Source organism: Aedes albopictus, chromosome 3 (genome assembly GCF_035046485.1).
Source record: "Aedes albopictus strain Foshan chromosome 3, AalbF5, whole genome shotgun sequence".
NCBI lineage: Eukaryota > Metazoa > Arthropoda > Insecta > Diptera > Culicidae > Aedes > Aedes albopictus.
The window spans coordinates 32,974,609-32,987,398 of NC_085138.1; positions in this window are offsets into that span (position 1 = coordinate 32,974,609).

The following is a 12,790-nucleotide window of genomic DNA, read 5'->3' on the forward strand; positions in this document are numbered from 1 at the left end:
CCTCGTAAATGAAAACCGCGTAAAAAAACCGCGTAAAAAAAACCTGACTGTACTCAAATCGCAATCATCGCACGATTTAACGGTCATTTTGAAAATAAAGTGTGGTTCGGACTGTGCTCGCATGTGTTATGGTGGCGCTGCTGTGCCGGCATCACCTCTCAATTTTGGAGAGAAATGAACGCGACGCTGATCAATGTTTACATAAAATGACTCCAACATGAACCTTCATTCATGTTTTATGAATGGATGACGCAACGGGGGAATCGTCACCTGCTAAATTGTTACATCGAGCCGAGGGAAACAGCACCTGCAATTGCTGAAGCATTCAATTGAGCGTTATAGAGGGTGCCAGTGAGATGCCAAACGATGTTTTTAAAACAAATTTCTTCTAAGTAATATCACAGACAAACAGACATACTACTCAAATCGGAATCATCGCACGATTTAACGGTCATTTTGAAAATATAGTGTGGTTCGGACTGTGCTCGCATGTGTCATGGTGGCGCTGCTGTGCCTCAATTTTGCAGAGAAATGAATGCGACGCCGATCAATGTTTACATAAAATGACTCAATCATGAACCTTCATTCATGTTTTATGAATGGATGACGCCTCGGGGGAGTCGTCACCTGCAAAATTGTTACATCGAGCCGAGGTAAACAACACCTGCAAATGAATGCTTCGGATTGAGCATTATAGAGGGTGCTAGTGAGATGCCAAACGATGTTTTTGAAGCAATTTTCTTCTAAGTAGTATGTCTGTTTGTCTGTGGTAATATGTCTGTTTGTCTATGTTTTCACTTCACGGGAAATGTCACAAGTGCTCCAAGATAAACAAATTCTCCAACAACTTCAAATACATCCCCATCAATCACTACCTCAGCACTAACACCACTAGGCCTGCTTCTGTCTCTACCCGCTATCATGTACTTCGTATTGGTAGAGTTAATCGTCAAGCTTATCCTCGCTGTCTCTCTCTTCAGAGGAGCATAAGCTTCCTCCACTGCCCTACGATCGATGCTGATGAGATCAATATCGTCCGCAAAACCGAGGAGCATGTGCGACCGTGTGATGATAGAGCCATTCCTCTGCACGCCTGATCTCCTAATCGCTCCTTCGAGTGCAATGTTGAACAATAAATTTGAAAGAGCATCCCCCTGCTTCAATCCATCCAAGGTCACAAACGACGTAGACACTTCATCCGCGATCCGAATACTTGATTGTGATCCATCCAGCGTTGCGCCTAATTAGTTTCGCCGGAAAACCACGTTCTGACATAATCTGCCAAAGCCCATTTCTTTTCACTGAATCGTACGCTGCTTTAAAATCAATGAACAGATGGTGAGTCTGCAAGTTATATTCCCGAAATTTATCTAGGATCATCCGCAGGGTAAACATTTGATCCGTCGTTGATCGGCCCTCACGAAAACCAGCCTGGTATTCGCCGACGAAGGACTCCTCAAGAGGTCGCAGTCTGTTGAACAGGACACGCGACAGTATCTTATACGCCGAATTTAAAAGGGTAATCCCTCAGTAATTGGCACACTCCAGTCTGTGCCCTTTCTTGTAGATTGGGCATATGAAACCATCCAACAAGCTGGTGGGCAATTCTTCATCCTCCCAAATCTTTATAATAATCTGGTGGATTGATAGATGTAGCTGCTCGCTTCCGTGCTTAAGAAGTTTGACCGGGATCTCGTCCTTCCCAGCAGCCTTGCTGTTTTTCAGCTCCTTAAAGGCCTTTTTAACCACATCCAGTGTTGGGGGTTCCACTGCTTGACCGTCATCCATTATGTTAATCCTGTTCCTGGGTGCTCCTTCGCTGCTGCCATTCAACAAATCTTCGAAGCGCTCCTTCCACCTGGCTGCCACCATTGTTTTATCTGTCAGCAAATTTCCTTCCCGGTCATTGTACATGGCTGGTGTACAAGTGCTGGTGATAAACTGTAATAAAGCAGTTTTTCAGTATTAAATTTAAGTTGACATTAGTTGCACACTGATGCCAAAAAATTAAACATTTGCTAATTTCCGTAGCAATTTCAAAGTTTGTAGCGTTACCCGACTAGATGGGAAAAACAAAATTATTACAGGTTGTGTTATTTTGTTACAATTTTTTTTGTCTGTATTAACGAGATTTTTAACCCTAGGCTAGTTCATCTCGGGACCCACGTTTTACTTTCCTTCCGAAGGAAGAACCCACATTTTGTGAGTATGTCGGGAGTGGGATTCGATCCCAGGTCCTCGGCGTGATAGTCAAGTGTTCTAACCACCACACCAGGTCAGCTCCACTTTGTTACAATGATTTTTGTAACAACGGTTGTTATAAAACATGTACCGTAAGTAGTTAAAATAACAAAAAATCTTACAAAACTCGTTCCAATTTAAACAAAAATATACCAAGTTGAGATATAACCACAGACAAACAGACATATTACTTAGAAGAAAATTGCTTCAAAAACATGGTTTTGCATCTCACTAGCACCCTCTATAATGCTCAGTCCGAAGCATGCAATTGTAGGCAGGGTCGTGCAATTTCGAAAGGAAAACATGACGTACGACGACTGTAGCAAATCGTTTCCCATGCGAACGGACTGCTGTGATGCTTCATCTCTCACCCAGCAACACACTCGTTCGTTGCTGCTACAGAAACAAGTGTGTATGAAACATGGGATGATACACTTGGATTTTCGTTTCATTTATGAGTCATTGAAATACTTCAACATGCTAAAAACACTATTTAAACCACATTTTTAAATAGTGGTGCACGCCAATAGAATGATAATTATGTTTTATGAAAGAGGATAACAAATTCGACCACTTAAATCCAATTAACCGGCGCCCGTAACCATTGAGAGACTAGCGCGCACCAGTGAGACACTAATGCTCTGACGGGTGAAGCACAAGCAATGCGACCGGGTGGGAGACTACCGAGTGCTACGATGAGTGGAAAAGTTTTTTTTTAATGACCGAGTCATTAGAAAAATGTATGAAACACTTGAAGTGACTCATTCAAATGTTGCATGAAAGTGTATCATTGAAACGAAATTGTACGCCCCTGATTGTAGGTGTTGTTTCCCTCGGCTCGATGTAACAATTTTGCAGGTGACGACTCCCCCGTGCCGTCATCCATTCATAAAACATGAATGAAGGTTCATGATTGAGTCATTTTATGTAAACATTGATCGGCGTCGCGTTCATTTCTCTCCAAAATTGAGAGGTGATGTAGGCACAGCAGCGCCACCATGACGCATGCGAGCACAGTCCGAACCACACTATATTTTCAAAATGACCGTTAAATCGTGCTATGATTTCGATTTGAGTAGTATGTCTGTTTGTCTGTGATATAACCATAACAAGGTTATATCAAATTTTGTTAGACTTAACATGCGAAATCATAACAAAATTATAAAAGTTCTGTTATATGTTTCAGAACAAATTCGTTACAATTTTTGTTATAAATATCTTGGCTCGGGTGTCCAAAATAACAAAAGTTATCAAGCATTTTCGGGACAACACAAACAATCTTTCAAATTTTGAAATAATTATGTTACAAAAAATATAACAAAGATTGCAATAAACGTGTTACGAAATTATGTCAGAGGTGATAATATTATAATACATAATATAACAAATGTTGTTACACACTTAAATTTTATTACCGGGCTCGGTTATCCAATTACCGAGTTTTCAACAGTTGAGCTCTCGGTTATCACCTCGGTAATTGAGTTCGACTACCGAGTACTCGGTATAACTATTGATCTAACAAAATGTAAAAAAATACTGAGCTACTCATCAAATGATTGCTGAATACTTTGTAAAAACAACACCGAGTAATCAGTAACATTTTATTTCAAAGGTTTTGTGGTTTACCGAGTGGCTCAGTATTTTTTTTACGAGTTTCCGTAATTTTTTACCTTCTATCAGCACAATGAAGTGGAGAAAAAAAAATAATAAAAAATAACTTTTCAACGCTATTTATTGTTTTTATTGTAATAACCTTTTAAACATTTGCATGCATCGTTTAGTAAAACGATGCCATAGAATATAACAATTCTCTTAACGCTTACAGTTCACTTATGAATTATGTAGATTTACTGGCTCTGAATACCCTCGAATGCTCAAGTCCAGCATAGTTATAAATGGTGCTGTTTCTCAAAGTCCTGACTTGTTTTCAAGTACCATCAGCTAATCCTGAAGAAGGAAAATTAATAATTTGCTGTAAGTATTTTAATTTATATTGATGATAATGCAAACTTACCAATCATTTCTGTACAATTTCACGAACTTCGCGGAACAAAAAAGTGTTTTCTGGACATCATTCTGTATCTCACATCAGCTCCGACCCACCAACTCTGATAAAAAAAAAAACAAATGGCGTCACACATGTCCTGCGGGAACTGAGTGCTCGGTAAAAGTTTTGAAGAGTATTCAGCACTTTTTTACTGATTGTACGGTAACTTCAATTACTGAGCTCCGTGCTAAGCTCACAAGAAGTACCGATAAATGCAATGTGCAGAGTTAATCAGTATTTTTTTATAACTGATATTTGTAAAATATTTTATCATGCAGGGAAATCGGTAAAACTAATTATTGAAGTCGGATAGTTTCATAAAATTTTACTGATTCCTCAGCATAAATTTATTTTTACAGTTTCCACTCAGCAAAAATTATCACCGAGGTGGAATCTCAGGTTTTAGTGTGTATACATCTGTTTGAATAAATGAAACAAGTTTTGTTATAGTTTTGTTTCTAAAATAATAACAATAATAACGATTTTGTTATGATTATTCCTGTCAAAATCATTAGAACAAAATAAGGGAAAATTGTCTATTTTCGGCCGTTTTGTTCTCTTCGTCTTGGGGGGTTTTTTGAAACCTACTGAACTCAAAGTTGGCCTCAAATCCTTCCCAACCAAGCTGAATTATATGGCCAAGTTTCGGGCAATTTGGCTGGCAAAAACCTCCCATGACGAAGAGAACAAACCTGCCAACAATACCCGATGTCACCCTATATCAACTTCTGTTATTTCTAACAACGGTTGTTATGATTTTGTTAAGTGCTTCTGGTCGGATAATAATTGTTTTTTTTTTATCGAAAACTTTTCCAACCTCCATAAATCCTAATGTTTTGAGAAGATGTTTCGCTCTGGCGACCCTTTTTCCCAATTCCAGAATGGCGTAGACGGTAAGGCATTCGACGGACGATTGGGAGAATACGAGTTCAAATCCCAAATTGAGGAAACTTTTAGAAAAGCTGGTGTGAAAATAATCATGTTTGAGGATCAAATTCTGTTTCTAGCGATTCGTTTGTGATGGAATTTCGGCTGCTACCTTAAAATAACTAGTATTTTAGGTAGTATTACAAATCATTATCCATGCAAATGTTTACATTGACTTTTCAGCATTGGCGTATCTAGGATTTTTTCCTAGGGGGTGCCAGTTTCAGTGGCTTTCAGGTTGTTTTGTTTTTTTTTTTTGTAACCCTCAATTTCTTAGTATAACGATATACTGCGTCGCGGGAAAAATTAGCCCGTAAATTTAAACGCGCTGTATTATAAAGAACTTTTTTTTTGGAAAATCCAAACCGTTGTACTGATTTAACACTTTTTCCGCCAGGTTTGAAAACTTTGTTTTGAGGATAGAAAACAATCAGGTCCGTAAAAATATATTTTCAGAGCAATTATTAGAAGTGTAAATCTCGGAAACTATTATAAAATATCCACAAATTTGCGTGTAACTTGTGTTATAGTTCCGTTCTGAAGCTTAACGAACATGTTATCAATCCAGTTGAAACCTGGAATTTGGTGCGAGCGAACTTCGATTTTTCTCTTCGGGATTCTGATGCTCGCACCAAATTCCAATTTCGACTGGAGTGATATTATATCTGGTGAAAGAAATGGTGTATGAAGCTGAAATTTTGACTTACGTAAAACCAGCATTTGACTTACGTAAACCAACATTGTAGTAAAACCAATTAAGTCAAAATTTCAGTTCCGTACATTTTGGATAATCGATTCTGGTTTATACGTATAATATAAGAAGTTTGTGTTCTCGGCAGAACATTCTTTAGGTAATTCCTCAGGAAATATTTCCGTCAATTTATTTGGAAATTGTTTAGCAATTTATTTCAATTGAGGCTTCTTTTGGTAATCTCTCAGTAATTTCTTTGGGTTTCGTACATTTCTTCACTTATATCTCCGGATCCTCTTCGGCAATTTATTTACGAATTTATTTGGTAATATGTTTGGAATTTGGTATCAAGCACCTTTCACGCCTCCTTTGAAAATTTCATTGGCAATTATTTTGGAAATTTCTTTGGCAATTGGGTTGTTTAGTGAACAAAATATTGCTATTTTCTATAGCCTAATCGAAAGAGCTCATTTTTCTAAGTATAACGTGATTTTATTGGGTTCCAATATCTTTGTTTAGATGGTTAAATTAACAAAACAGTTTTAATTTTCGTGGATAGAATGACAGTTCAATCGATAAAATGACAGTCCGACCCGAACAAAAAATTTTCCCCGTACAAACTTTAAATGCATTTTAAAAATAGTTCCAGGACTCTAAAAATTATGAAATTTTGGATTTCGACTAATTTTTGGAGAATCTGATTATGAAATAATCTGGATACCCCTAAAGAACTAAATTCCGTTTGGAGTTTAATTGACTTTTTCATTTCATTCGAAAAGTTTTCTCGGGAGTTCCTTTGCCAATTTTTTAGTAGTGTTTCAAGCATTGTTTTGTTAATGTCAGCAATTTTATTGATATTAGCTTTTTAAAATTCTCCAATTACTCTTCAGGCAATTCCTTTGGGAATTATTTTATTGAAGCCTTTGGTAATTCATTCGACAGTGACTCTGGGAACTTCCTCATATTTTTTTGGAGATATCTTCGGCAAGTCATTCTACTTTTTTTATAAATTCTTTTATAAATCGCTTCTATAATTTTAATGATAATTCTTTAGACAATTTCTTCAGTAAATGTGTAAGGAATTCCCACAACAAATGATTACGGATTATCTTCGGCAATTTCGATGCTACTTGCATTGATAAATTTATTTGGGAATTTCATCTGCAATTGTATTCGAAATTTAGGAAACTTCGATTATAACTTTGGGAACTTTTTCGGTAATTCCATTCGCCAAATTTCTTAGAGATTTCCTTCGGGAATTTATTTGAAAAAAAAATCTTTGGCAGTTTTTTTTTTAAATTCTGTCACGGTGATTCTTCGGCGATTACTTGTGGAATTCCTTTAAATTTTTTTCAGAAGTTTCTTTGATGATTCCGGAAAATTCTTTGAGAATGTTTTCGAATTTTTTGTGGATGTTTGTGCAAATTTTTATAGAACATATTTCGGCAATTTATTTTGCGATTGGATTTGACCAATTTTATTGAAAAGCCCTAATATTTTCGTCAGAAATTCCTTTGGTAATTCTAATATAAATGCTTTTGGCAACTACTTTGTAAGTATTAAGGTAATTTCGTGAACCTCATGGGATTTTCTTTGAGGAAGTTCAGTTGAGAATTTCTGAATTTCCAGTTCAGTAATTTACGGAAGCAATATATATGAATACTATTAAATCATAGAGAATAGCAAAAGTAATCACGTTAAAATTGCAAAATAACTGAAAAATAAATTGCGGAAATGATTTCAGAGGAATAGCCATTGAAATTATAAAAATAAAAATCCAAATAAATTGCTAATTAAAGACTACCACAGAAATTTTCGAAAAAAAAAACAACCATGCCGAAGGAACCCTCAAATAAATGGCCATACTGTGGTCTAGCGAATACGAAGTCGTGGCTTCGAATGCCACCAGAACGCGATTTTTTCTACAAATTCATCTCTCAATTTGTCAATTAGCAACATTCGGTGCCTTCTAATCAATTAATTTTTCCCGTTCATTCCTATAGGATTTCACTAGAGATTTGTCTAGTAATACCTCCTAGGATTTCTCTGTCCAACTATTACCAACTATTTTCCAACTTGTCCAACTATTCTCGAAATTCGTTAGGAAATTCCTACAGAGATTTCTATTGGGATTCCATCAGTGGAATTCTTTGAAGAGGGCCAAGAGGAGTTTCAGGAGTAATACCATGATTAATTTCTAGAGTTATCCATGATTAAAAACTCTAAAGGAACTCTTGGTACAGTCTGTGAAAAAATCAAAGGCATTTCTGGAAATAGCATAGGAAAATTTCCTAGAAGAATCTCAGCAAGAATGCCTGAAAAAATCCCTGCAGGTATCGCAGTAAGAAATTCTGAAGGAGACCTAGGAGGCATAACTGAACCATTAGAAGCAGCAGGAATCGTTTATGGAATCCCAGAAGGAGTTTCTGGATGAAAGTCAAGAGGAATTCCTGGAGGAATCCAATGAGAAATATTTGCAGAAATCCCAGGAAAAAAAAAACTCTTTAGGATTTCTAAGAAGAAACACCGAAGGTACTTCTGCAAGGCTCCTAGGAAGATTTCCTTGAATAATCCCAGTAAATTTTTGAAGGAATCCATGTAGAAGTTCTTAGAAGAATCCCTAGAAGAATTCGAAGATGTATTATAGTAAGAATTTCTGGAGAAATTCTAGGAGAAATTGCTGGAAGAATCCAGCTGAAATTCCTGGAGGAAGACCAAGAGGAGTTTCCTGTAGAAAATCCATGAGAAAATTATGAGAGAATCCTTGCATTAAATATTTTTAATAAAAATTCCTGGAGGAATCACCGGAGAGCTTCTGAAGATATCACAGATAAACCTCGAGAGGTATTCTTAGAAGGATTCTGGGATGAATCATTGTAGAAATCTCAGCAGAAATCCTAGGAGGAATTGCTGGAGAAAAATATACAGGAAGTTCTAGAGAAACCCCATCAGGAATGCCTGGGGGAATCTAAAGAAAAAATCCTTGGAAAACCAAGAGAAGCCCCTGCAAGAACCAGTAGAGGTATTCTGGAAAAATATATAAAGAAGGCCATAAAGGAATCACAGGAGGAATATTTGACAGAATCTCAGCCATAATGTAAGGATAAATTCATATAGGAAACACTAGAAGAATTTCTGGACATATCATAGTAAGAACTTCTAGAGGAATTGCTGGAAGAACAGGAGGAGTGGTTTGAAATATTCTTGGAGGAAGGCCACAAGGAGTTTCTGAAGGAATTCCATGACGAATTTCTAGAGGAATCTTTGGATAAAGTCTCTAGAGGAATTCCTGGGTGAGTCTTTGGAGAAATCCCTGGTAGAACAATCAAAGGAATTTCTGCAAGAATTTCAGGAAGATTACCTGGTAAGATCTCAGCAAAAAGCCAGGAGAAAGCTCTACAAGAATCCGTAGCATAATTTTAGAAGTACCACAATCAGAACTTCTGAAGGAAGAATAGCTGGAAGAACCCCAGGAATTGCTTGAGGAATCCAAGCTGGAATATATGGAGGAGTTCCTAGAATTTCGGGAGGTATCATAGAAGTAATTTGTACAGAAATTCTTGAATCAGGATTGTCGGTGGTATTCTAAGTTTCTTTAACAAATTCTTGGAGAAATACCTACAGCTCTCCTTGAAATAATCGGTAGAAGTGTACTGGAGGAATCCCTAATGGAATTGCAGGAGGAAAATCTGGAGGAATGCCAGAAGAAATCCCTAGAAGTATTTCTGAAGGAGTTTTAAAGGGAATTGCTTGAAGAATTTCAGTTGGAATTCATTGAGGAATTAATAGAAGTTCTTGGAAAAATCCCTTGTGGAATTTCTAGAGGATAAATCTTTGAAGAAATCTCGGAAAGAATCATCGACGGGATTTTTAGATGATCCCCAGGGAGATTTTCCGGAAGAATTCCCAGAAGAACTTCCCTAGTAGAATTCCTGAAGGTACTACCGTATGCGTGATAATGTTTGCACCATCGTACAAATAAGGTACCCATATCACCTGTACACACAATGTCTTGGTTTTTATTGCATGTACGTAAGCTCTAACTCATATCACAGTAGGTTGCGGGTAAAAAAATCCGATTTCTTAAGTTTAAAATTTGCACCATGTAGGGGTAGCAGCGGTAGTCGGGACTTGTCTACGCGCAAATGTTAAAAAAGACATTTCAGGAGTGTTCAGGAAAACCGTAAAACAGTCTTAGACCGAAAAAAAGCAAGGGCAACTATTCCCGAAGGTGTCCACTGGTCGTCCAAGGTTAACATGGATTAAGAAAGCTGTCGCTGCCACCAAAAATAAGATTTGGGTGAATTATATGCGCTCAATGAGAAAAATGGCAAAGAAACGCGAAATCAGCGACTTAACGGCATGGCATATCGAAAAGGAAAATTACGGTGGCTTTTATGATCCTTCAACCATAGAAAAAAAAACTTACATTATTACCAATGGCATCCAGGAGCTACGAGTAGCGCCATATAAGAAAGTCTTGAATTTGCCCGAACGCAACCTCCGTTTTTTTCGATTTCCGAAAAACTATCGATCCGTACCAAATTCCAGAATCAATAGTTATTATAACTTTTGTTTGTGTGCCAATGTCTACACCATTATGCAATGTCAAAATAAAAAAATAAAATCAAAACTTGTTAATCTTGACTTTGACACTACCACGGATACTTTTCGACATTTGCGCGTGGACAAATCACGAGCTAGGTTGCCACTTAGTCATTATCCAAGTGTAAAACTAAGAAAATCAACACTTTTTATTCACAGCCTACTTGGATATGAGTAATAGCTTAAATGCCTGCAAAAAAACCAATACATTGTCTTCACAAGTCAAACTGGAATTTTATTTGACGATGGTGCAAACATTATCACGCATACGGTAGAGTGAGATTTTTTGGAAGAGTTCTAAGAGAAATTGCTGGAAGAATCTCAGCAGGAGTTGCCTGAGGAGTCCTAGCCACCATTCTTAAAGGAAGTCCAATATAACCTCCTGGAGGAATTCCATGAGAAATTTCTGGAAGAATCTCTGAATAAAATCTCTGAAGAAATTGCTGAATCAATCCCTGCAGAAATTTCATGTATGTACAAGCCCATCAATAAGCAGAATCCTCTCTCTCTCTCTTCTTGGCGTAACGTCCTCATTGGGACAAAGCCTGCTTCTCAGCTTAGTGTTCTATGAGCACTTCCACAGTTATTAACTGAGAGCTTCCTCTGCCAATGACCATTTTGCATGCGTATATCGTGTGGCAGGCACGAAGATACTCTATGCCCAAGGAAGTCAAGGAAATTTCCTTTAGGAAAAGATCCTGGACCGAGCGGGAATCGAACCCGTCACCCTCAGCATGGTCATGCTGAATACCCGTGCGTTTACCGCCTCGGCTATGTGGGCCCAGCAGAATCCTAAGGGAAGTTAATTGAAGAAATATCGAGAGGAATCCATAAAGGAAGCCAAGGGAAATCACTGTATAAATAGATAGAGGTATTTCCGGAGGAATCTACGGCGAAGCTGTTCTTATCAACATCCAAAACGCGTACAACAGGTATATAAGTAATTCCAGGTGTGCTTCAGTTTTGTTCAAATGTGCCGTTAATAAATATTGGAATTATTGTGTGAAGTTTTAAATTTAAGGTGCCTGTCAATGAAAAATTCTAGGGGGTGCCAAAATTGTTCTAGGGGGTGCCAGGCACCCCTGGAACCCCCCTAGCTACGCCAATGCTTTTCAGAAAAAATATGGTACTGATTCACAGATTAATTTGTTTTAAATTATCAGAATTTCTAATTACTTAGTTTTTTTCATCGAGGAATATGGACATTCAAAATGGAGTGTAAGACAATGCAAATGTTGGTGTTTCAGTCAGAAAATTATCTTTGAAGTTCTGTATGAATTTTTCTAAGTTTCATATCAATTTTTTAAGCTACTTCAAAATTTCAAAATATATGTAGGGATTTGCAGGCTTATCTCAAAAACTTTTTTTTGTAGGTTCCTTTAAAATTTAAGATGTTTCTAATGAATATTGAAGTCTAAGCCTCACCAATACAATTTATTTGCTGTAAATTTTGGTTTTTGTAAGAATCTAAGAAATATAATCTTATATCAACAAAAATGTAAGATTTAAAAGTACCTTATCTCAACAAAACAATCAGACAATCATAGAATAAATATTCTAAAAAACACCTTCTTCAACCAGAGGCTGTACAGACGAAACATTGAACAATCACTAACATTAGGAGATAGACATTACACGAAAAACACCCACTGAAGAATTTCTGTTTGACGAAAATTTTTCACCAACTGGAGCAAGAATCGAACCCACACTCTCACAAACATTAAGCTGAATTAAAAACAATGTTGAAAACTTGGAGATTTTGTGCTACTTGTTTGTATTCTATGTAAAGCTATAGAATATTTATATTTTATAAAGTTTTCAGTTATATTTAAGACATGGTTTACGAAAAAAAAATTTAAAAAAAAACTTTTCAAAATCACTTTTTTCTATTTTTTTTTGGAAATGTGAAGAAAAAACTTTTTTTCTGATGTCCACGTGGACAATGGAGGAGGGGGGTAGGGGTCAATGAAGAATCCACGCTTGTCCACGGGGAGGGGGGAGGGAGTCAAAAACCATGAATTTTCTGTCCACGTGGTATATGGACGGCCCCTAACAGCTTTGTTGCAATTCGAACGCTACGTCAGGAAGAATAAGAATGTTACAACGTGTAGAGAGGTAGATACTACATTCATATCGCTTTCACAAAATGTGTTACCTATAGACTTTTTCTCAAGAACTCCGCACTACTAATAGCTTCACTGTAAGTGAAAATTACCATCAATTACAATTAAATTAAATAAGTGAATGCTTCCTAAAAGATAACAGTCGCCCATCAAGGA